Source organism: Apodemus sylvaticus, chromosome 7 (assembly GCF_947179515.1).
Source record: "Apodemus sylvaticus chromosome 7, mApoSyl1.1, whole genome shotgun sequence".
Lineage (NCBI taxonomy): Eukaryota > Metazoa > Chordata > Mammalia > Rodentia > Muridae > Apodemus > Apodemus sylvaticus.
In genome coordinates, this window is record NC_067478.1 from 30,511,190 (window position 1) to 30,535,040 (window position 23,851).

Consider the following 23,851-nt stretch of genomic DNA (forward strand, 5'->3'; position numbering starts at 1 on the left):
CACTTCACACGGTATAAAAAGAGAAAATTAATCATCAACATCACCCCACTACAGTCCCTGCAAACTACAACAGACATGACTGCAAGATTTACTAATGCAATAGTGGCACAAATGTTATGGAATACCCAACAACTTTTCGATTGAATTTAAGGCCACCATCATGACAGGGAGCCCGTACATGACACCAATAAAGAACAGAACCTGAGATTAAATAGGTCTTGTGTTTACAGGATAAATTAATGCTATTATTCAGATAAAAGAACTTGGCAAGAAAATGAAACTTAACATATTTCTATATCTACATAGCAGAACATAACTAATACTGATCACAGAACTGTCTTGTAGAAAATGGTAATTAACCAAGAAATTTACCACTTGATAACATGCAGAAAGATAGAAACTTTGGAGCACACAGCCCTAAAGAGGATTTCTTTACCAAACCCCTCCCTTCAATGTTCAAAGATTTATGGAAAAGAAGATGCAAAAACATTATAAGAGCCAGAGATGGGAAATGGCTCAATGAAAAAATGTCTTCCAAACTGAAATACTGATGAACATATGATCTCACAAATGGTAACAGGATGTCCAAGACCTGCTCAGGTTCAAAAGAGATAAATCCCAAGCACTGAGAAGGGCAAGTGGATACAAAGTCTCATCACGAAGAAGTGATTTATAGTTGATATGAGCTGGAAAAGGGATAATCACTTTTCTTTGGTTGAGTGTCACTGACTAGGTATATCAACCACACTTCAAGGCAGGTCCAAATCCCAAAAGTAGTTAGAAATTTTGAGTTTTTTATTTTAACTCTTTTGGTTCTCAATTTTTATAGCATTATTGATTTTCTTTTGCTTATTTGTATGTCTATTTTGGTTTTTTTTTATTTTTCTGGTAATTTTTTTTGATAAGAGTGAGGGAAAGAACATATCTGATGTGGATAGAACATGGATGACAAGGAGTGGAGGATGTGGGAGGAATTAGGAAAGGGAAAGAACAATCAAAGTATATGCAATATAATATATTTTAACAAAATTAAAAAAATAAAGATAAGAAAGTAAAGATCGACATAAAGTTCGAATTAATATATTTAAAATTTATTAATTACAGAAGTTTGTGAAATTATTTATCATTTTTACCAATTATGAATAAGTGCCTACAGTAGAAATTTTAAATGTACCAAATCTGTATGATAGATAACATGATAATCTTGAAAACTGACATTGAACAGGATGTAACAATTTTAAAGAAAATTGTGAAATTCATAGAGCTAGAGAAGGTCGGTCAGTAGAGACCCTTGGGGCAGAATTGATCATATGATCAGTCAGGTGGCTGGAGAGAACTCTCCTGAGAATTGTTGTCTGATAATTGCATCTTTGCTGTTTTCAATGTGTACCCTCAGTACTGAAGTGTGTGTGTGTGTGGGTGCGCGCACGTGCGTGCATGCATGTGCGAATGAATAAATAAATAGTAGTTAAGAAAGTTAGTTTTCTTATTGCAAAAGATCTTATGGGAAATATGTTGTAAAAATAAGACGACTCTGAAGAAAGAAGTTAGCAGAGTTCTCTGAATCATGCTATAGAAATGCAAAGCAGTTAAGGTTGACTATCAGGAAAGAACAGAGAGAGCAGGGCATGGAGTTTGGTCAAGACTCAGACATGGGTTACTATGGGCAGCAGGGATGCATGTTCACGGCTGGATTTCAGATTTAATAAAACTATGTCAAAGTTTCAATTGTGCATTTGTTGCTTAGTAATGGATATTTTTCAAGTATGTTTCATAGATTATATTTAAGCTTTAAAAGGAAAGTCTATTTCCCAGTTAGGATGCCATGACATGAGTTTCAGAGAGATGACAGATAGGAGATGTCACATTTCTGGACAAGGACCTCCTGAACAAGGTCACATTGAAAATCAGGAAGTGCACATGCAAAAATACATCATTTTTACGTATTTATGAGGATTGTATTATTAAGTTATAAAATTAACTTTAATTAATGTGCTGTGCCAACTTATAGATAATTTGAAATACTTATTATTTCTATCATAATTTAGAAGCTTTTACTTTTACCTTGTTCAAATTTTAGGCTGGTTGGTTTCTTTTCATTTGTAGAGTAACATTATATCAGCTGTGTACTTAACTTCCTTTTCTGGGTTCGCTCATTAAATCCAGTGAATGAGTGTAATGACACTCATATTAAATGGCTGAGCAATATTTTGTATGACGTGCTATCTTGACTCCAATTATCTTATTTTGTACAGATTTCTGTGATATAATATTATAGCATATATTACATATATATTGCAACTTTTAAAGTATTTACATATATACATAGTCACTAGTACTATCTTCTGAGAAACAAATATATTGGCTCATAGGATCATCCATCAAATTTTTATGTGGTAGTATCACCATATATAAACAATGCTGTATATTGCACACATATTCTACTTATTTAAGTTCTAATTTGTGGTGATTTAAAAATGCTTGGCCCTGGAGAGTAGCTGTACTAGGAGGTATGGCCTTGTTGGAGTAGATGTGGCCTTGTCGGAGGACGTGTTTTATCATGAGGGTTGGCTCTGAGGTCCTAAGATCAAACTTTACACACTGCTGAAAAGACATTCCTCCTGACTGCCTTTGGATCAAGATGTAGAACTCTTTGATCCTCCTCAAGCACCATCTCTGCCTGTATACTGCCATGCTTCCTGCCGTGATAATGGACTAAACCTCTGAAACTGTAAGGCAGAATCAATTAAATGTTGGCCTTTATTAGAGATACCCTGGTCATGGTGTCTCTTCACAGCAATGGAACTCCACAATAAGACATAATCCAAATGGCATGCGTTCCTTCGCCCAGAGGTTACCTCTCATCAGATAATACTTTTTTAATGATCAATCCTAAGGAAGTTAGACTTTGTGAGTTTCCTGCTATTGTTATACCTGTGTTTCAATGCAAGTTCCTGTGATGGGGTATAAACTTTATAGTAATTAATTGGGTCAAAGAGCAGCAAAAAAAATAAATATCTAACAAACATAATGTGATAACAGATCTGTTATTCTTTAGTTGGGAACAGTTGATAGTTATTTTATATATTAGTCACCTTGCAGCTATTCATCCACTGTAGATTTCTCTGAATGCTTTAATTATTGCCAAGACAATGAGCAGTGAACTCTCATTATGTAACAGTGCAGCTATGAGTCTAATGTGTGCCATTCCCTCATTTACAATAGAATTATAAAGCTCTAGTCGTATACAGCTTTTCATTAAGTTCTATCTGGGTATGTAGATTGTTATTCTCTGGAATTTCCTTTTTCACTTGGTTTGAGAAGAAATATTCCTGCCTTAACAAAGATTGTTTGATTATTGGGTGTGGTCCACTGATCACTATTTGAAGGCATAAGAAAGAAATGTTAGCCTGAATCCTATAAAACATTAGTCTGTTGAATAGGTTGGTTACATTAAATGATAGATTATAGATAGACAGAAAGATAGATAGATTAAATAATATACAGAGATGCATAGAAATATATTGCATAATAAATAGATACATAGATGGGTATTACAAAGATAAATAGATGAGGAAGACACTCAGACAGACAATTTGCTATCTTAGTTCATTTGTTCTTAGAAACTGAAGTCTATTTTGGAGTTCATTTCTTTAAATTTTATAAAATATCTGCAGTTCAATGCTTTTTTGCCTGCATTATAAATCATCATGGTATTTAAATGCCCAATCATTCATTTTTTTCACTTGTTTTGGATGTTATTAATAAAGGAAGAACTTACTGAAAATTAAGAGTCAAGCACTATTTTATTTTGAGGTATAGCACATAGTTTTATAAACTACTTAAGTACTACACATGTTTTCATGATTATGTGAGTGAAGTACATTAATATCTATTATCTACATTTTATAATATACAAAATAATTTCCAAGAAACTTGTGACTACTATAAAACTGAAGAGTTAAATTTTGATGGGGTGAGGATTTGAAATCAGAATTTGTTAAAAATGTCAAATTATTATCTGTTCCTCATGAATACATTTGGTGAATAGAGTTAGAACAAATTCAATTAACTCCCACAAATAACTTTGTAAAAGTAATTTTGGTGTATTTTAAGGATTTAGGACACATCACATTTTTAAGTCACTTACCTGAGATTAGCAAAAACTTATGAAGAGATTGGTTTCAAGGCACAAAATTCATTGGAAAATTTCTCTGGTTTGAGATATGTATTCATTTTTTCTTGATTATGTTTTTATGACAAATTTACACAATGAGTGATAGGATCTCCCATTGAAGCCTGGGATACTCCCCATATTCTGAATATCCACAGACCATGACTGACATTTAGGATACTTGAATCCTTCCTCTTGAAATAGTCTTTTTTTTTTCAACTTAATAATTTCATTGCCATATTTATTTTTTATTTTATTTTTTTCCATTTAAGGTATTCTTTTTATACCTCCCCTTTGCTGATAAGGTTAAAAGAAAGCACTAACACAAGAAAAGAGATTCATTTTACATGCTAAAATCTCATTGATCACTGCTAAATTGATGTAACCTGGTAAAGCAAAACATTTGAGTCTGTCTTCACTGTTTCCTGTGAAGGTTTGAGACACACCTCTATAAACATACTTTAGACTCTAGTAAACATTTACATTTCTTTTCAGTGACTTGGTGAATATTGGCAAACACACACACACACACACACACACGTGTGTGTGTGTGTGTGTGTGTATGCCTGTATATGTAGGGTGTATATCTGTGTGTGTGTGTCTGTGTGTGTTTTTGTGTGCGTGTGCACACACATGCACAATTCTTTCACTTTGAGTGCTCTTATAGATGTCTGGGATTATTTTGATGGATGCTTATGGAGATTGACAATCAACAGCTCCCTAACTAACAGCATCACCGAGTTCAGTACAGAGGGCCAGTGATAGCCCTAAGAACAGAGGAGTGGCCCCTGGTTCTGGAAAGACTCAATGTAGCAGTATAAGGCAAAACCAGAACATGGAAGTGGGAAGGGGTAGGTGGGAGAATAGGGGGAGGGAAGGGGGCTTATGTGACTTTCGAGGAGTAGGGGACCAGAAAAGGGGAAATCATTTGAAATGTAAATAAAAAATATATTGAATAAAAAAAAAAGATTAGAAGCTTCAATTGAGAAAATGTCTCCAACAGACTGTCTTGTAGGCATAAGATTACTGAGTATTCTTAACTGATGATTTACTATTCCAAGTGACATCCCTGAACAGCTGGAATAAGAAATCAGTCGCACAAGATAGTAATTCTATTCTTTCATGACATCTTCTTCAGTGCCTGCCTCCAAGATCATGTTTAATTTCTTGTCCTGACTACCATTCATAATGTACCATAAGATAGAAGATGAAATAAACTCTTTCTCCTCAAAAAAATAAAAATAAAGATTAGAAGCTTATTGCTCTAGGTCCAACCTAAGGCTCACAGGATTCTGACTCTAGAGTCAGGTAAAAAGCTTATAGCTCTGTGTCTACAGTGTTTGTGGCTCACACTTTGCTCAGTGGCTTCATGGCTAGAACATATGATGTGTAACCTGGGAAACAACTTTTCCAGATGCTAGGATCAGTAATTTTTTTTTGCATTACTCTTTGAAGTCTCTTGCCTTTCGTGTCCCTTTAGAGTGGTCTGTTGTGTCTGCTCCTAGCTGCTCTCTGAGGCTTGGCAGCCACCATTTTGCTACTCATGAGCAGAAAGTTGAGACCCTTAGGAGTCATCCTTGCTGCTTATAGCCTTAGAAGTTTCTCTCCACTCTCCTTATAAGTTCTTGCGGAGCCTCAAGCTTTAAATTCTGGAATTCTTGGTTTGTCATGTTTGTTTTGGCTCTTCATTTCCAATTTTCCACCCTCCCTGCCACAAGCGTGTGTGATAAAGATCACAAGCAGCAAACAAAAAATTGAAAGAGGCTTTTATTGGGGAACTGAGGTTGCAATACAATGAACATAGTGTGCCTGAGAGAAGTTTCCACAGATAACTAAAAGAAACACTAAATAATAGGAATTTACACTGCCAAACGGGGCAAAGTATGCCTATGCACGTCGTCTAGTTCCACTAGACACAACCTCACTTGTGCATAAATATTCTTTCCCAGTAATTTGTTCCTATCAACAGTTCTTTGCTGATTGGCCAAGGGAAGTGCTCACCAATGTGAGCACCAAAGACTATACAAAGGCTATACAATCTAGTGGTCATAGCCAAGTGAACTTTCCCTAATAGCTTGTCTACAATTACAAAGGAACACAGTTTTTTTTTTAAATTGTAGTTTCCACAGTACAATGATCACTACTGATGGTCACTGCTGTATTGCAGCTACAGGAGAGATTCTTCTGGGCATCGGTAGAGTACTTAATGCAGCTGAGGTGCTCTGCAAACAGTTCAGTTGGTTTTTAAAAATGAGACTATTTGAATGTCAACCTCATACTCAAGACAGACTATGGAATACTGATACAGGAGCAAATGATTACTCTCACTACTTTAGATTATTTCAGGGAACTAAAACCATTAATAAGTCCTGGCAATGATCTTATCACAACAGAAGCAGTCTTGCAACAGGACAGTGTGTGTGTGTGTGTGTGTGTGTGTGTGTGTGTGTGTGTGTGTAAGCTGCATAATTCCCATTAAATATTTTCAAGGGAGTGTTTCCTTCTGATTCCCGTAGGTTGCTAGTTTTGTGTTACCTTTTTCTTCTTATTACATAATAAATATAGCTCTGTGTACATTCTGTTGCAAATACTTTTCATTAACATAACATCCTAATTTTATCAGTTTCATGTAAATGAGAATAGCTTTGTTCTCCGGGTCTTCTGCTGTGGTTTATTGATTAATTTTCAAGGCTTTATAGATTCAAAGTTGAATAAGTAATGAGAGGTGTGCTATATTAGTTTATTTTTTTCTCCTACAATGATCAAATACTCAGAGAGTTACTAATGAGAGTAAGGCTTAATTTTGGCTCATTGTTTCAGGATACGGTCCATCACAGTAGGGAAGGATTTGTGATACAATTGATTTGAAGCAGAAATGTGATCCTACATTTTCACACCTGATAGATCAGGAAGCAGAAATAAAAGGACAGGAATGGAAGAAGAGTAGAAATATCATGACCCATTCCTCCATAGTCTCTCCACTGTCCCACCCCCACCATGTTGGTCCCATGACTCAAAAGTTCTACAACTTACTAAAACGTACCATGATGAAAACTCGTGAGCCTATGATGATTTCACTTTCAAACCATGGAAGATTCTGTGGTATTAGATAGAATAAGTACTTAAAATTTGGCCTCAATACCCACATTAATATTTCAACATAAATGTAATTACCTGTAGAACTCACAGAAATAGCCCATTGTGTTAAGATAAAATAATACAAGAATATAATGCAAGCATACACAAATATACATATCTCACTTATATCCGAAACACTGCATGCAAACACACAGACACAGGCACAGACACACAGACACACACACACACACACACACACATATATATACACAGGCACACACACATGCACAACACACAAGCACATGTATATGCACACGTACGAATTCATGCTCTGATATAGGTAAAGTACAAGGTCAAAACAAACTAAGAAACTTACTGAAATGGCAAATTAAAGTTTCTTAGACTGAGGAAGATCACTACAGGCTTTTCCCTCAAAGCTGTAATCCCAGAATATTTGAACAAATAGAACCTTAATCATGTGGAATCAATAAACACAAATTCAAAGGCATTTACCAAGATGTCAAATAAAGCCTCAAATCTTTTGCCAAGAGCAGCAAACTTTTGCAGAAGATATGTTACTTTTAACTTGGCAGGGTAATAGGAACTAAAGGTTATTCCATATAAGGATCTGTCTCAGACTGAGGAGTTTACATTGAATTCAGAGGCATAACCAGTGCATATTGCATAGCATATCAGAAAACCTGATCTGATCCAGTATAGTTAACACCTACTGAAATTGCACAAGGAAGGTAAAACATACAACATGATCTCTAAAAAAAAAAAAAAAAATGCTTGTTTAGGCTTTCTGTCCTCCCTGTTCCTGAGACAGCCACATCTTCTCATGCACTGCCAGCCTCATTCTGTAGACAAGATGGTGAATATTGGTGTGAACGGATTTAGTCATATTGGGAACCTGGGTACCAGGGTTGTCTTCTGCTCTGTACTTGGCAAAGTGAAGATTCTTGACATCAACAACCCCTTCATTGACCTCAACTACATGGTCTACACTTTCCAGTATGACTCTACCCATGGCTAATTCAATGGCACAGCACAGTCAAGGCTGAGAATGGGAAGCATCTCATCAATGGGAAGCCCACCACCATCTTCCCTGAGGAAGATCCTGCTAACATCAAATTGGGTAATGCTGGCGCTGAGTAGGTCATGGAGTCTACTGGTGTCTTCACTACCATGGAGAAGGCCAGGGCCCACTTGAGGGGTGAGTCCAAATGGGTCATCATCTCTGTCCCTTCTGCAGATGCCCCTATGTTTGTGATAGGTATCAACCACGAGAAATATTACAACTCATTCAAGATTGTTAGCAATGCATCTTGCACCACCAACTGTTTACCACCTCGGCCAAAGTTATCAATGACAACTTTGACAACTTTGGCATCATAGAAGGCCTCATGACCACAGTCCATGCCATCACTGCCACTTAGAGGACTGTGACAGTCCCTCTGTAAAGCTGTGGCATGATGGCTCTGGCGTTGTCCAGAACATTATCCTTGAATCCACTGGTGCTGCCAAGGCTGTGGGCAAGGTCATCCCAGAGCTGAATAGGAAGCTCACTGTCATAGCCTTCCATGTTCCTACCCCCAATATATCTGTTCTGGATCTGACATGACACCTGGAGAAACATGTGAAGTATGATGACATCAAAAAGGTGGAGAAACAGACATCCGAGGGCCCACTAAAGTGTATGCTGGGCTATATTGAGAGCCAGGTTGTCTCCTTCAACTTTCACAGTAACTCCAACTCTTCCACCTTTGATGCTGGGGCTGGCATTGCTCTCAATGACAAATTTGTAAAGCTCATTTCCTGGTATGACAATGAATATGGCTACAGCAACAGGGTGGTGAACCTCATGGCATCCATAGCTTCCAAGGACTAAGATCACTTACCTCAGCAAAGATACTGAAAGCAAGAGAGGCGCTTGGTTTCTGAGGAGTCCCTAATCCAACTCTGCCCCCAATACTGAGCATATCATTCACGGTTATCATCTCAGACCCCAATAATAACAGGAAGTGCCTAGGGAGCCCTCCCTGTTCTCTTGAATACCATTAATAAAGTTTGCTGCATACACTCCCAAAAATGCTAGTTTATTTTTTTGTTTTTGTTTTTTGTTTTGTCTTATTTTTGAGGGGATTGTTTTGTTTTGTTTTGTTTTGTTTTGTTTGTATGTGTTCATTTCTATGTCCATCTGTGCCCATAGGGAGGCCAGTGGCCACCATCCAGTGTTTCACACTATCACATTCCATCTTATTTTTTGGAGAAAAGATATGTCAATGAACCTGGCACTATTCAATGTAGCTATCCTGGCTTGCCAGATAAGATCTTGGTAACCTCCAGCAGTTGAATTAGAGCTGTCAGCCACATTCCTGTGTGTCTGTTGAAAAACCACAATCAAATAGGCATATTTGTGTAGCTAGTACTTTACCCACAGAGCCATCCATACAGCCTCCAGAGAACTTGTTTACAAATGAAATTACTTCATAAATTTAATCATTCAAATGAGCACAGTTACAAAGAATAATTAACATTTTAATTTAATTAGTACTTCATGTCTTATATCATTTTACAAATATTGCCAAAGTATTGGTTAGAAATTTTGCACTTTAAAAATTTAATAAATCATTGAATATATTTTTCTTATGAAATAGAGAAACTCATTGTACCAGTGGATACTTTTAGGCCAACTTGCAAATTTCAGACATTAATTCATTAAACATTATTTAATCATTGTTAAATTCATTGGGTAGCATTGTTCTCATTTGTTGTTCTTTGCAGAAAAATCAAGATAGATTCACACATTTACAAGTTTGCTATTAGACTACTCAAAGTTCAGACTATATTATGTATTGTAGGACTATAGTTTTCTGCATGATTCTTAACATTTTTTGTTTCATTCCTTTTTCCAGGTTACCACTCAATGTTCAATATCACTGGGTTTGAAATCATTGTCTTCCCTTTTTATATCTGGTGTAAGCTTTCCTTCGCTTAGACAATCATTACAGGACAACAAATGAATCTTATAATTTCACATAAAGTAAAACAAGTATAGTTGCTAATAGAGAAAATATTCTTAATCACTAGCCCTTTTATCACATTTAGTACATGTCTATTTTAGCTGGAGATAAGGGAGAGGGAAAGAAATATTGATGGAATTATGCTCAGCAGTCAGTCTAGAAGAAATTGTATTATATATACATACACAATACACAAGAATAGAGGAAGCATGATGCTGTGGCATGAGTATAGACTGTGATGTTTAAACCAGGAGAAGCATATACACCTTCCCAAATGCTGGTTGTTTACTGATTGTGATAGTTTGTATATGCTTGTCCCAGGGAGTAACACAATTAGAAGATGTGGCCCTGCTGGAGTAGATGTGGCCTTGTTAGAGTGGGTGTGTCACTGTGGGGGTAGACTTTAACATCCTTATCCTACTATCCTGGGAGCCAGTATTATGCTTGTAGCCTTCAGATGAAGATGCTGAAGTCTCAGCTCTGCCTGCACCATGCCTGCCTGGAAGCTGCCATGCTTCTGCCTTGATGATGATGGACGGAACCTCTGAACATATAACCCAGCCTCAATTAAATATTGTCTTTATAAGAGTTGCCTTGGTCAGTTGTCTGTTGACAGCAATAAAACCCTAACTAAGACACTGATATTGAGAAGTTTCATCGTGGTTTTTTTTTCTAGTTTAAGATATAGAACGCAATCACTCATTAATCACCCTAGTAGCAATGGTTCACCAGAAAACCTTGTCCCCATCTCACAGCCAATTAATGGATACGACCCGACCCACTCTTTCTCATTCTTGCCTCTCCCCCTTTGCCTGGTATCTGTTGAGTACCATCTACTCTATTTATTTGTGAATCAGTATTTACATTTCTGTAAGATTGGCACTTGTCTTTCTGTTCATTGCGTATTTCCCCATGCCCATGCATGTTGTCACCAATGATATTATTGTGTTCATTGTATAGTTAAATAGAATTCCACAAAGTCCACATGCAAAATTTTCTTTCTCTATTTAAGCAATAGAAATTCCTCTATATTCCTTTGATTTCTTAGCAACTGTGGTCATTGCTACAACGAACATGTTTTTATTCCCACAGTGTTGAGTCTCCCCCTTTCTTTGTGGTCCTTGTCAGGGTTATTCATGTGTTTCCATCTATAGTCTCCAAATTTCAACAGCAGCTGTGCAATGTCGTGAATATAGATGAAAATGTTTATTTACTTATTTATTCATTCTTGGCTTTTAGTTGTGATCCAGAAAAACAAACAACTTGCAAGAGCAGTACAGAATTCATCCTTTGGGAGATGTGATAATGCTAACGTAGACTTTGTCCTACCTGGATATTTTATTATTAATCACTACATATTGCTATGCATCTCCCCTCAGAGAAATGAAACAAATTCATGTGCACAGTCAGAAATCACAAGTACTAGATTTATTTCATAGATAATTCCAGGAAAGTTGTTAAGCAATGTTGAAGGTAATCAATATGAAACAGCCACTTGATTGCTATGATTAGTATAAACTGTCAGACTTAAAATAGACAGACCAAAAATAGCAATTTGTGTATAACAGTCCTGGTTTGCCCCTGATCTCATGGGACTACCTGTTTTCCCTGTATTTTATTTTTTCAATGAAATAATATTAATAGGACAAAATGGCATTTATAAGTCTCCTCTTCATAGCACAACTAGAATAGATAATTTTCTAAAACAGTATATAAGTAAATTTAAGAGATGGCTGCATATCCTTGTTAACAAAAGCATTAAAGTTTTCAAAGATGAGCATACCACACTCTAGCAAGCCTCATCCTACCCTCCACCACTGTTAAGATTCCATCTGGAAGGATACACTAAAGGCTTTGGAAAATTTTAGTTATAGACCCTACCAGCAACAACATGCAAACATCAGCCAGTCATTAAGGATCTCAAAATCTGTATCAGTGGTTTTACTTTCTTTCTCCTCCTTCACATTTATTATCAGGACCACTTGTGCAGTTTCGGAGTTTCATAGATACTCAGATTACAAAATTGACTTGGGTTGGGGGGGGACGGTAAAGAGTATTTATTGTTCTTCCAAAATCTTGAAATTGTTTGAGTGGAACCATACTAGTGGTGCACAAATTACGGTACATATAGCTGCAAGTTCTTACTTATTTGTCCTCTTCAATCTCTCTCTGTGTCTCTCTCTGTCTCTCTGTCTCTCTGTCTCTCCCTCTTTCACACACACACACACAGACACACACACACACACACACACACACACACACACACACACACACACACAGTTAAAAATCAAATAAATCTCAAGTGGACCCAAAAAGTAACTCAAGGAAAATAGAGTTGGAATTACAGAGTAAAAATAGGGAAGAATGCCAAGTGTGAATGTCAAATGGAGAAACCTGTATTTTATTTTTTCAATGAAATAATATTAGGGGAAAGGGGAAAGAAAGGGGAAAAGAGAGGGAACAGTGCGAGTCTGTGTTTTCCACGTGTCATTGAGGAGACAGACAATGCAGGAAGCCCAGAATGCTTAGACGTGATATAAGTATGGAGAAAACAGAGACAGAAAGGTGAGTAAGGCTTAGCACTGGGTCTTTATGCCATTGCATCAAAGGGTGTGGGTTTGGGGTGTCTATACTTAAACTTCCCCTTAACGATGTTTTCCTTTTATTTGCTTATATTGTATCATGCAGCTTTGGATCTTTTGACTTTAAGCTGCCCTTATTTGGTCTTAAAACAAAATTTTCTCCTTGACACATATGAATTCTAGTCTTGTCTTTGCAAGGCAAATGAGTTTAGTTGATTTATCTATTTAGTTTCAAATATAATTTAAGATTCACATAGAATTATAGTAGAAATTTCACAAGGTGTGACTATGCATATATATGTACATATCTGTACATAAATTCATTTTACTTTTGGTCCTTGCATTATAAGTAGGTACAATTTCATTTTGTTGGAATAACAGGTCCCATATGTTTGAATATCCATGATAGAGGGTTATCATTTATTTTAGTTAATATAATTAAATTTGAACAGAATCAAAGGAGAATTGCAGAGTGTCAGGTGTCTTTTTGTTCCACTCGCCCATCCGTCTATTGTTTTGATACTTCCTGTGGGTTCATAGTAAGCAGATATAAAAGCATGTAAAAATTCACATGTAGAGCTTCTCACACCTTCATGCTCTCTGTAGCATGCTATTCTTCTCTTTCCATATTTGAAGTGACAAGGTCAGTGAAAATATTATACCAATTACTATTTCACATGAAATTTACATTGGCACTTGTAAAATGAAACAGAAAATACTGTTATAAAAGGCTGTCATAGAACAAAATATTCCTGAAATGGCATGATGTAGCATAACCATGTAACTATTTTTCAGTGAATGGGATTCCTTTCTTTCTGAGAAAGCAAGGATTCTTGAACAGAGCAATCTGTAAAACTGCCCATCTTACCAGGTCTAAGTGATATGGCTTATTTCAACCAAATCCTACTTGTACCCACATCTCCTTAGCAGACTAAAAGCATGGTCCATTTAAGGCAGCCTTTCTTTCAGTTATACTGATAGGTGACTATGCTTGGATTACATGGGGTAATATTTTAGGATCATATTAGTTTCTTGAAGCTGCTATAATGAGCTATTATTATATATCTGGTGCTTCAAAGTACATATATTACATATTATATATTATGATGTGTAAATGCATTTATTTATTTATTTACTTATTTATTTGTGTATATATTTCTAATTGTAGATGTCAGTTGTTATCCATACTAAAGCATTTAAAAATACTAGAAAATCTATTATTTTTCTTTTCTGTCTTCTAGTACCTGCCAGTAGTTCTTGGCTTTTGGCCACAATCTTCAAGATAATATTTTTCAACTTGCTCCACACACCCCTGTGTGTGTGTGTGTGTGTGTGTGTGTGTTTGTGTGTGTGTGTGTATGAGTGTGTAAAAATTCTCCATTTCCTTGCTCTTGGAAGAAGAGCAGATGATGACATGGAGGACCTAGCTAACTCACACAGGATCATCCCCCCACCATCTCCAGAAAGTTAATCAATGCAAAAATATTTTCCCATAAGGCAACATACAGCAGCTTCAGAGATCAGGGTGTGAATTTTTTGGAGAGTCAGTTTTCATTGTCTTACATAAAGTAGTGAAGAAAATTATTAGAATTTGTTGGTTTTCTAGGTGTTTCCCAAGAAGAGGAACAAATGTCTATTTACCTCAAATGGGGCAATAATAACAAACCAAAGGATTATTTCATCTAATTTAGTTTAGTGAACTAATATTTTGTTGAGGTTACTTTCAGAAGAAAGGTTAAGGTTGCCTACAGGAGTATGGACAACACATGGGAAGCTATACCACTGAAGCAACTGACAACAACTTATTAGGCTTTGGGAACAAATTGAGTTTCATGCATCTAGTTTACCACTTCATGAGTTCCTATCCTCCTCCGTTACAGAATGTTAATGGCCTTTGTGTCCTGACAGTTTCATGCAGATAATTATGACTACTTTATGGTTATTAAGGATAGTAATGCCTATGTAATGCCCATAGGACAAATTTGGAAACACTCCTCTCTTTTCCCAGTTCTTATTTTCATTCATCTCCTTCTGTAATATCCCCGAGACATGGAAGTAGTAAAACAAATGTATCATTTAGGAATCCTGAAACAACATGTTACAGCAATAATCATTAAGCCTCAATACTTTGGCTAGTTCTGAAAAATCAAATCATCACTAAACGCAAAGGGAAGATTTCCTGATCAAGGTCAAAGCAAAAATGATCTTTAAACCTTGTGTACTCAGTAAGACAAGACTATAATTGCAGTTTCCCACTAGGAGGTATGACTTCCAAACCCTCAGGCTATTGGTTATTCTAACTTTACCAGACATAAACTCCTTCCTTTGGAATAGAATTCAAATCCAGTTGGAAAGTAGTTGTTTACATCCTGTTTATTTGTGCTATTATTGAAGTAATAGATGTATTTTTCCTGGTTCATTGATAATGTGGTATGCAAAGTCACCAGCTAAGTAGAAATAGTAACTTTGAAGGCAAATCTGTTAAAGAAGTCTTCAAAGTAGCTACTAATACTAAGGAAACCATCCACTATAGAAGAAATATCAAATTTAGTCCAAATTGATTTTTTCACTGTCTTGAAAGCAAATTTTGAAATATTTTCAAAGACTGTGTCTTTCTATCTAATTCTGGTGGAGACCTAAGAGCAATAGAAAAAGTCTGAGTTGTTTTGGGAGTGTCAGGGGTACGCGTAACCAATATCAAAGTGGTCCAACCTTGGCATTGGGTTTTATGATCATGGGTATACCTTTTCTTCCCCTTGGAAGATATAATTGCATATGATTTTTAATCATTGTTTTTATGTTTACAGATACAGATTGTTGTAGGGTTCATCTTATTCATCTTATTGAATGTTATTTGGCACAAACACAATGAAAAGCTTATAAAATTTCATAGTTATGTTTGGGTTTTATACCATGTCTTAGGGTGTCTGCTACTGTGAAGAGACAACATGGCTACAGAAACTCTTATAAATGAAGACATTTAATAGGGACTAGTTTATAAATCAGAGGTTTAATCGATGATAATCATAGTGGGAATCATGGTGGCATGTAGGCAGACATGCTGCTAGAAAGGTAACTGAGAGTTGTAAATCCAGATAGGTAGGCACAGATACACTGGACCTGTCTCAAGCATCTGAGAACTCAAAGCTCACTCTCAGGGAAACACTTCTTCCAAAAAGGCTACACCTATTCCAACAGGGCCACACCTCAAAGTAGTGCCACTCCCTATGAGCCACAGACCTCCATACACCCCATATGAGCTAATTTATCATCTATATTTATTAGGTTTGCTCTCACATACTTTAGGTGCTTTTCTAAATGTAAAAAAAAAAAAAATCAATCAAACAAGCAAACAAACAGAAACAGACACTAAGTGTAAGCATTATATAATTGAAAAACTAAACCATAGTACTGATACTGAAGATCTCATAAAGCACACCATCAGTTAATTCAACAAGGGCTAGTTGATCTTAGGCATTAATAGCTAAGGAACCACTGCATAAAGATGTTAGCAAAATCCAATGCAGCATGAAAAATGCCATCACTTGTGTTTATTTTTTTTTAAAGATCAGTGAACAGTACAGTAGTATGGAAACCACCTTTGTTAGCCCTCCACAATCTACAGTAATTTTCCGAGGATCATTCTGTTTCCTCGTCCTTGTGCATGTGGTACAGCTATAATATACCTCCCATTCTTCAACAAACTTGATAGGCCAGACCTACCTACTTATCCTGTGTCTGCCTTTAGCATCTGTCATGCCTGCTGCTTGAGCTGGGATTGGGTCAGGTGTGATACTGTGACTAAGTCACAACCTCTTAAATGCCCTAAACTATATGAACGATTTTCTCACCTAGTATCATTTCTTGTAAGAAAGAAATGGACCCAGGTTACCGTGGAGAAATTTTGGTAATTGTTACCGTCACTCTTCCCCCAATCCCCCAACCTTGAACTGCCTCTATAGCTTTAAGCAGAGAGAATCCCATTCATTCAGCATACTGCTTCATGAGTTCTTGTACTACTATGGTCTGTGGGGGCCTCCTGTGCTCTGATTTCAAGTGAGCAAAGGCCAGATCACACTGTAAGGACAGAGTTCCACAAGAGATGATTACTGATGTGTTAACTTTATATACCAGGAAAATATTCATTTCTTTTTCAATCCTTTTGATAGACTTCATGTTATGGCAAGATATTTTTGTATGCTGAAATTATTCACATGTTAAGATATCTCAGTGCCTGTTTCCCTAAAAATAACATTGAAAAAACATCCAGTAACATATTCTCTCCAATAAGTAACTTGATTTTTTATAGGCAATAAAGACATTTCTAAATTTGTCCATCTGCAGAAGAGAGACATTAAAATGGATAGCTCAAAAAGCTGTATAGGATTTAGAAAGTCTGCAATTTTACTTTTAAAACTCTTAGAAGTATACCATATATTCCTAAACATACTTACACCACCTAACTACATTATAAAGTAAAGCTATACTTCATAGGTTCACCATTTATTTACTAGTCTGTATTCCTAACTGCTGCAGTAAGATACCTGGCTAAAGAAGCTTAAGGAAGAAAGAGACACTTTTGGCTTTAGTTCCAGGTGAAGCCCATCTAGCCAGGGAAGTTGTGATCATAGGAGTGTGATGCTGCTCATAACAAGGTAAATTCTATTGGCAAGCAGAAGAGGATGAAGGTTACTGTTCAATACCCTTTCTTATTTTTATTTAGTTGTGGACCACAGTTCACAGAATGCTTGCTGTTATCCGCATTGGTGAGTCTTTCTACCTTCGTTAAATGGATATAGAAAACCCCTCAAGAGAATGCCTAGAGATTTGCTTCCATGTCCATCCTAAATCACATATAGTTGAACTCGGAAATTCACCATCACTGCTACCTTGTCAACTTGGTACCCAGCAAGGTTAGTTTAAATTATAGAGTTCAAATTTGTTCTCAAGGGCTCATGGCCATCTCATAAGTCAAAATGTATTCAGTTCAACTTCAAAAATGTCAATTAACAGTCTTCAGCAAGTCCATCAAGCTTTTAAAGTACATAGTTTATGTCTCATCTAAGACTTAAAACAATCATTTAACTATTAGTTTTCATAAAATAAAAAAATGTTACAAATTTCCAATGTACAATAGCATAGAATAAGCATTATAGCTTCAAAACAGCGGACTAAAGATATAAGCAAGGCATTGAGAAGCCATGGGTGGAAAGAGTTATTCTTTTTATAGATAAAATATTCACAGACCTTTGAGGGAAGTCCAAAGCAGCCGTGTCCACCTAACTTGGCAGAGAGGAGAGGGGAAGACTGGAAAGGACACTGCCTTAGGAGTCAGAGCACAAAAAACCTCATGGGTCATAAAGACCAGTAGTTAAGTGAAGAGGAAAGAAACCATGGGAACTGGAAATGGCAGGAAGTTTAGGGCAGCATTTGTGTGAGCTTGTAGGCACAGGGCATTGGTATAGAACAACGAGGAAGTGAGAAGCCTGGATGTTAGCATGGGCTTGGACGTGCATCATGGGAACACATCAATAGTCAATAAGGAAGTGGCTCTTCCTGGTGGACAGAAACCTGTTTCATAGGCTCCTGAGGAATTCTGCTCTATCAGTAATACAGCTTATGTTCTCATCTTGGAGTTATTTTTTGGGAGAATTGGTGATCCCTTTGGACCTTCCATCAGAGATTAAGGAATAGCCAGAACAAAAAAAACCATAAAACCCAGCAAAGCAAAGGCCATTCATGTAGCATAATCTTCAGCATCTGGTGCACCTGACAAATGATTTGATTTCAATAATAGTATGTAGCACATTAATACATCTCTGCTTCCTGAAACACACTTGAAGCTTCTTTTGAAGGCTGGATCACTTTCAAGCCTGCAACTTAGTTTTTTGGGTTTTTTTTGTTGTTGTTTTGTTTTGTTTGTTTGTTTGTTTTGTTTTTGCTTTTCTTTTTGTTTTGGTGGATATTCCAACACCCAGGTAGGTATCTCCTACATCCTGTGGTATCTATTAATACTTAGACTTCATTGTCCCAGAGTCACAATATGGTTTCTCAGGTCTCCTTGCATGAACTCCTACTCCATTGCCTGCCCTCAAAAAGTTCTCAGAAGCCATGGAACAAGACTTCATTTCTCTCTCTCTCTCTCTCTCTCTCTCTCTCTCTCTCTCTCTCTCTCTCTCTCTCTCTCCCTCTCTCTCTCTCTCTCTTATTTTTTTAACTTTTTATTGGATATTTTTTATTTACATTTCAAGTTATCTGTCTGAAAGCCCCAATCCTATCCCCTATCTCCCCTTCCCTGCCTCTATGTGGGTGTTCCCCCACCCACACAACCACCTCTGTCTCTTTGCTCTCAAATTCCCAACAAGGCCAGCCTCTGCTATGATATGTAGCTAGAGTCATGGGACCTTCCATGTGTACTCCTTGTTTGGTAGTTTAGTCCCTGGGACCTCTGGGGGAATCTAGTTGGGTGATATAATTGTTTATACTATAAGGATACAAACCCCTTCAACTCCTTCAGTTCTTCCTCTAACTTCTCCATTGGGGACCCCACTAGGATCCATTGTCTGCCTCTGTAATTGTCAGACTCTGGCAGAGAATCTCAGGAGACAGCTATATCAGGCTCCTGTCAGCCTGCACGTCTTGGCATCCACAATAGTGTATGGGTTTGGTGACTCTATATGGGACGGATCAGTCTTTGGATGGCCTTTCCTTCAGTCTCTGCTCCACACTTTGTCTCTGTATTTGCTCCTGTGAATGTTTTGTTACCCTACCCCTTCTAAGAATGGCAAAAGGACACACACTTTTCTCTTCCTTCTTTTTGAGCTTCATGTGGTCTGTGAATTGTATCTTGTGTATTCTGAGCATTTGGGCTAATATCTTCTTAACAGTGAGTGCATTCCATGTGCATTCTTTTGTGATTGGGTTACCTCACTCAGGATGATATTTTCTAGTTCCATCCATTTGCCTAAGATTTCACAAAGTCATTGTTTTTAATAGCAGATTAGTACTCCATTGTGTAAATGTACCACATTTTCTGAAGCCATTCTTCTCTTGAGGGACATCTGGGTTCTTTTCAGCTTAAAAATTGGGACACAGAGCTAAACAAAGAGTTCTCAAATGAGGAATACATAAAGGCTCAGAAGCACTTATAGAAATGTTCAACATCCATGACACTCTCAGTCATGTATATTTCATGTCTTCAAAACCAGGTCATTCCCTATGGATGGTGCTGTGATGCTTTTCTACTAATGCAAGTGTAGTAGCTTGGCCACCTAGTCTATATTGCATTGGTCTTTGTGTGCTTTCCAGACTGGCACTGGGGAAACTATTCACTAGGCATTGACTTTGAGCAGAAAAACATCCCAGTGGCATTATCACTTTCCAATAGATGTGCATTTTGACAAGCTAGAGCCTTCCATGGTAAAGCCTTGCCTTCAAGGCCCCTGCCCTTTATATCACTGCACACACCAGGTTTCACTTTAATGGTGTTAATGTCTTTAAAAAACTGCAAACTGTCTTGCAATATGCCTTGCTGATTAATCTTTCTCACATATGTTTTCTTGCCAAATTTCACATTTTTCTGATATTTACGTTTCACTCTTTGCTCGCTTACTGTAGATCTTCATATGAGTCGTTACTATGGCAGCATGTGAATTCTGTACTGCCTTGAAATTTTCTCTACCAAACCATTAGTCCGGTCCCTTTCATTTCAACCTCACTCAAGTTGTAAGGTACTAACTAAAACCTCATGAGCTTGGACCCAACTATCCACATTTCTCTTAACATTTTGTCTTCCAAGATATGATAAGAATGCCTACTAAGGCTTACTTGCAATACTTGAAGGCTTTTATAACCCAAGGTTAAAAATAAACTACATTTCTCTTTCAAATCAATCACAAAAAGCCATCATAGTCAGGTTATCTTAGAAACTGTTCCAAATATTTGTATCAATTTTATGTTTTATCTACTCTTTTTATTACTATGGAAACATATCTGACTTACACACCTTACACAAGGAAGGATTTATTTGGGCTCACAGTTTGATAATATGGACCATCATGGAAGAACAGTCATAATAGCAGGAGTCTTAGGATTCTGTTTATCTTCCATCTGCAGTAGGGAAACAGTAAAGGATGCTCATATTCTTAAGGCATTCACCTTTATATACAGTCCAGGGCCCCATCTCAGATGCCACCTATATCATAGCTTTTCTCATTGTTATTTCCAAAGAAAATTCTAACCCGCAAACTGTAAAAGGCAGTGGAAATACTCAGAAATGATCTCAACCTTGACTATAAAAGGATTTCTGGAATTCAGATAAAAGTCAGCAATATCTGGAACTTATGAAGACAATTCCCAACCGCAAAAATAGAATCATTTCACCTACCTATGCAATAGGGACATATGTCCCATGGTAACATATATCTGTGGTGCCTATCAGCATATTAAGATCTACTCTAGCCTCAAGGATCCCTCAGTCTCCACTCAGAAGAACTTGCTCTGCATTTCAAAGTTCCCATCACAGTCTTCAGTCCCTTCCCTCAAGCTAGTCATCCTTATCACCTGGCCATTTTCACTAGTCTCTGCTCTCTTGTTATCCTCACTATTCATTTTTCTATTCCCTATTCCTATGTTCCTGCCATTCTTCTCTCTCTTGGAGATAGCCATGACCATGCTCTGTCTGCTGGCAAAATTCAGTCTACTCTCTCTCTCTCTCTCTCTCTCTCTCTCTCTCTCTCTCTCTCTCTCTCTCTCTCTCTCTTTCTCTCTCTGACTTCTTTACAATAAAAGCTTCCCAAACCATGGGGCAGTCCTGTCATTGGTTTGCATACTGACCTCAAGTAATCTGATCTGCCCACTCTATTAGAGATGTGATCAGCAGCAGTTAATCTCAGATAGATAATCCCCTAAGAGCATAACCAGAACTATTCTCCTATGTGGATCTAGATCTTGCCAAGTTGAAAATCACTGTTAACCACTACACTGTCATAAGAAGAGATATATCTAAATCTAATTAATATATCTTGTTTCATACTTTTAGAGTTGAAAGTGCACTAGAAGGCAGACCAAGAAGCAATAGCAATGTGTGTACTATTTTGACTTGGTTTTGTATTTGTTCGTTTGTCTATTGGCTTTTGGTTTTGTTTCTAATCATCTTGAGAAGTTAAGGCTTAAGAGTATAATTCTGGCCCTACACCGAGTCCCATATGTTTCTGGTTCTAATGACTAAAAACTTAGTGGGCAATTTCCTAACAAATTTGGCAGCAGTATTTCCTGTACTATCTGTAAATATTTTAATAAAGCCTTGTTACTGAATTATTTCCTTGTTCCTTCTTTTTAATGCATGTGAGATAACAGCTGTGGACACTGGCATCTCATTCAGCACTTCCCAGTTAGGCAGATAAGACTCCAAACATAATTACTCTGTGGCTGTCTTGGCAGGCTTCTCATCTTCAGGGAATTTGTGTTCTATCTGTAAAGAGGTACTGTTATAAAACTTAGCCATAATCTTATGTTCGATGACTAGACCTGCATAATCCCTAGCACAGCACAGGTGCCAGAGATAATGTAATTCTATTTCCCTTTGTTATGTTGCTTAGCTATATCCTAACTAATAAATTATGTGACTTTCAGATCATCTATATTGTTGGTAGCAGAGCAGGAAGGTCCTAGAATCCACAAATCTTAAAAACCAGGAATTTTAAGGACACTGGTTTGTCTTTCTAATGAGAAAGATGCAAATCTGTTCTTCCATCTAGAAAGCCCAGAATTGGAGGTGAATAATAGCCTGATGATTTTCATTATTTCTTGGGCCAAGTCATAAAAATCTCCTACAACCAGTACTGGAGGTGACTAAAAACCCCAAACTCCCCTATGTTAACTGAATGGCAAAAACCAGGCCAGATTCTTCCCTGGGTCCTTAAGTGGCAATTAGCCTATCTCTACAATCCATATTTTTTGGAGAAAAGGACATGTACCGTGAGTACCATGAGTTAAGTTTTAATGTAATCATGTTTTCTTGTATACAGGGATTGTGGTATAGCAGGCAACATTTTCCCCAAATTATAATGGTTTTAAGTATGTTGACAATAAACCTCTTCATGTCTGACTCTCCTAGGTTTGATCTAGGTTAATGAAGTCCATTTAAAGTGAATTCTTATTTTTCTCTGTGATTCACTTCCTTACACGCAATGACTACCTGCAGACTCCCCCTCAACAGGTGCCCAGTGTTGAGTACAAGGTTCTTCATGCTGGTCTTTAGTTTTCACTGGAGGCTATGAGTACTGGGAAAGATTAGCAGCCACTCCAGTAAAATACAATAAATCAGATAAGCTACCAGTCATGATTACTTTGTATTTACTTTCAGTGTGTATCCCAGGCTGATATTTAACATGCAATCCTCCTACCTCACCATCTGAATTTTATAATTTGCAAGTCTGTGCCAATACATATAACCATAGGAAATAGCTCCTGCCAGTGCAGCATGTCTTAAACCACCACAGTGAACAGCTACTTCTACTTCATTATTGGGGTGAGACAGATGCTTATAGAGAGTGAAATAGGGAAGTCTTTGATTATTCAAGATAATACAAAATGATGCTAAGGAGGCTCAGATGAGAATGAGGCCGAACTTGGGGCAGCTGAAATCAGAAATGAGTACAGAAAGGATTCTATGTCTTATAATATTTGCTCTCCAGATTTGCACGCAGGAGACAGGGAAATATTGTAAAGTGGGAGGTCTTGAAAATGAGAAGATCAAATGTTGAGAAAGACATGCACTTATTTCCTGCCATTTTACCTCAGTCTTCCAATCCCTTCCAAAAGCACTAATATAATGAGAAGATTCACCAAGTGAGAAGATCCAGACTTTTAGCCATGAAACACATAGACACATACACACACACACACACACACACACAGAGAGAGAGAGAAAGAGAGAGAGAGAGAGAGAGAGAGAGAGAGAGAGAGAGAGAACAAGAGAACCTGCTGTG